General features: G+C 31.7%; 1 non-coding gene across 1 annotated transcript; it reads left to right on the forward strand.

Annotated features, from left to right (window-relative positions):
• The first annotated feature begins 222 nt into the window (after positions 1 to 222).
• On the forward strand, positions 223 to 326 carry LOC112793370 (small nucleolar RNA R71). The gene has a single exon (XR_003198065.1). It is a non-coding gene; the product is annotated as a small nucleolar RNA R71 (small nucleolar RNA).
• Positions 327 to 3,092: the final 2,766 nt, after the last annotated feature.

The following is a 3,092-nucleotide window of genomic DNA, read 5'->3' on the forward strand; positions in this document are numbered from 1 at the left end:
TCAATTTCAAGAACTCCCTTCCTCTGAGGCATCCCATTATTCACGGAATTCTTCTCTGAAGTGTACATGACTTGGTTATTTGCAACCATGTCAATAAGTTCCTGAGCTTCTGCAGGCGTTTTCTTTAGGTGAATGGATCCACCTGCAGAGTGGTCCAATGACATCTTAGAAAACTCAGATAGACCATAATAGAATATATCTAATATGGTCCACTCTGAAAACATGTCAGAAGGACACTTTTTGGTCATCTGCTTGTATCTTTCCCAAGCTTCATAGAGGGATTCACCATCTTTTTGCTTGAAGGTCTGAACATCCACTCTAAGCTTGCTCAGCTTTTGAGGAGGAAAGAACTTAGCCAAGAAGTCCGTGACCAGCTTATCCCAGGAGTCCAGGCTATCTTTAGGTTGAGAGTTTAACCATGCTCTAGCTCTGTCTCTTACAGCAAAAGGGAAAAGTATGAGCCTGTAGACTTCAGGATCTACTCCATTAGTCTTAACAGTCTCACAAATCTGCAAGAACTCAGTTAAAAACTGGTAAGGATCTTCAAATGGAAGTCCATGAAACTTGCAGTTCTATTGCATTAAAGCAACTAATTGAGGTTTTAGCTCAAAATTGTTTGCTCCAATTACAGGAATTGAGATGCTTCTTCCATCAAATTTGGACGTTAGTTTAGTGAAATCACCAAGCATCCTCCTTGCATTATTGTTGTTGGGTTCGGCTGCCATCTCCTTTTCTTGTTCAAAAATTTCAGAAAGGTTGTCTCTGGATTGTTGTAATTTAGCTTCTCTTAGTTTCCTCTTCAGAGTCCTTTCAGGTTCAGGATCAGCTTCAACAAGAGTGCCTTTTTCCTTGTTCCTGCTCATATGAAAGAGAAGAGAAAAAGAAAAGGAAGAGGAATCCTCTATGTCATAGTAAAGGGATCCTTATTATTAGTAGAAGAAGAAAGGGAATTAGAGTGAAGAAGAGTGGAAAATCCAAACACAAGGGTGAGGATAGGGACAGTGATTTGAGATGAAGAGAGGTGAAGAGAAGTGTTAGTAAATAAATAAATAAATAGAAGAAGAGAAGAGGGAGAGAATTCGAAAATTAATTTTGAAAAGGAGTTAATGATTTTCAAAAATTAAAGATGAGATAGAATTAAAATTAAAATTTAAAACAATTAGTTAATTTAAAAAGAATTTTGAAAAAGGGATGAGATATTTTCGAAAATTAGAGAGGAAAAAGTAGTGGTCAAATAGTTAGTTGAAAAAGATATTAAAATCAAATTTGAAAAGATAAGAAGATAAGAAGTTAAATAAGATATTTTGAAATCAAATTTTTGAAAAAGATAAAATTTTTGAAAAAGATATGATAAAAAGATAAGATAAAAAGATATGATAAAAAGATATGGTTGAAAAAGATTTTATTTTTAAAATTAAAATTAATTACTTAACTAACAAGAAACTAGAAGATAAGATTCTAGAATTTAAAGATTGAACCTTTCTTAACAATAAAGGAACAAACTTCAAATTTTTGAATCAATCATATTAATTGTTAGTGTAATTTCGAAAATTTGAAATAAAATTAAGAAAAAGATTTTGAAAATAATGTTAAAATTTTCAAAATTAATAAGAAATGAAAAAGATTTGATTTTTTAAAAAAAATTTGAAAAGATAGGATTTTTAAAATTGAAAATCTGACTTGACTTATGAGAAACAACTAATTTTAAAAATTTTTGACTAAGTCAACTCAAATTTTCGAAAATTAGGAGAGAAATAAGGAAAATATATTTTTTGATTTTTTGAATTTTTAATGATGAGAGAGAAAAACAACAAAAATGACTCACAACATAAAAATTATGAATCAAAACTCATGATGCATGCAAGAACACTATGAATGTCAAGATGAACACCAAGAATACTTTGAAGATCATGATGAACATCAATAACATATTTTTGAAAAATTTTTGATGCAAAGAAAACATGCAAGACACCAAACTTAGAAATCTTTAATGCTTGGACTCTAACAAACGAAAAATGCATATGAAAAACAAGAAAATACACAAAACAAGAAAACATCAAGATCAAACAAGAAGACTTACCAAGAATAACTTAAAGATCATGAAGAACACTATGAATGCATGAATTTTCGAAAAATGCATAATAATTTTAAAAACATGCAATTGACACCAAACTTAAAAATTGACTCAAGACTCAAACAAGAAACACAAAATATTTTTGATTTTTTTCTAATTTTTTTGTATTTTATTTTATTTTTTCGAAAAACGTATAGGAAAAAGAAAATAAGAAATTCAAAATCTTTAAGAAGAATTTCAGGAATCTTTCAATATTAGCCCAAAGCTCCAATCAAATGGTTGGACATGGCTTAATAGCCAGTCAGCTTTAGGATGGAATTACATGCATTGTGGTGATTAGTTGAAGACCAATTCCAAAGGAGTTTGAATATGGCTTTGCTGCCAGCCAGGATTCAACATGCTTCATGAAACTCTGTAATCCAATCTTAAATGTTTTGAAGCCATAGAATGATTTATTTAAAAAAAATTTTCGAAAATATGAATAAAAATTTTTTTGAAAGATTTTTGAAAAGTTTTTGAAAAGAAAATTAACTAATCTGAGCGACAAGATGAACCGTCAGTTGTCCATACTCGAACAATCCCCAGCAACGGCGCCAAAAACTTGGTGGACGAAATTGTGATCATCAACAATGGCTCCAAAGACTTGGTGCTCTCAAACGTGAATCTCACTTTGTCACAACTCCGCACAACTAACTAGCAAGTGTACTGGGTCGTCCAAGTAATACCTTACGTGAGTAAGGGTCGATCCCACAGAGATTGTTGCTATGAAGCAAGCTATGGTCACCTTGTAAATCTCAGTCAGGCGGATTCAAATTGATAGTGGTTTTCGGAAAATATAAAGAGATACTTAATTAAATAATAAAGGATAGAAATACTTATGTAAATTCATTAGTAGGAATTTCAGATAGGTGTATGGAGATGCTATGTTACTTCTGAATCTCTGCTTTCCTACTGCTTTCATCCAATCATTGTGACTCCTTTCTATGGCAAGCTGTATGTAGGGCATCACCGTTGTCAA

The sequence above is a fragment of the Arachis hypogaea genome, chromosome 3, assembly GCF_003086295.3.
Source record: "Arachis hypogaea cultivar Tifrunner chromosome 3, arahy.Tifrunner.gnm2.J5K5, whole genome shotgun sequence".
Taxonomy (NCBI): domain Eukaryota; kingdom Viridiplantae; phylum Streptophyta; class Magnoliopsida; order Fabales; family Fabaceae; genus Arachis; species Arachis hypogaea.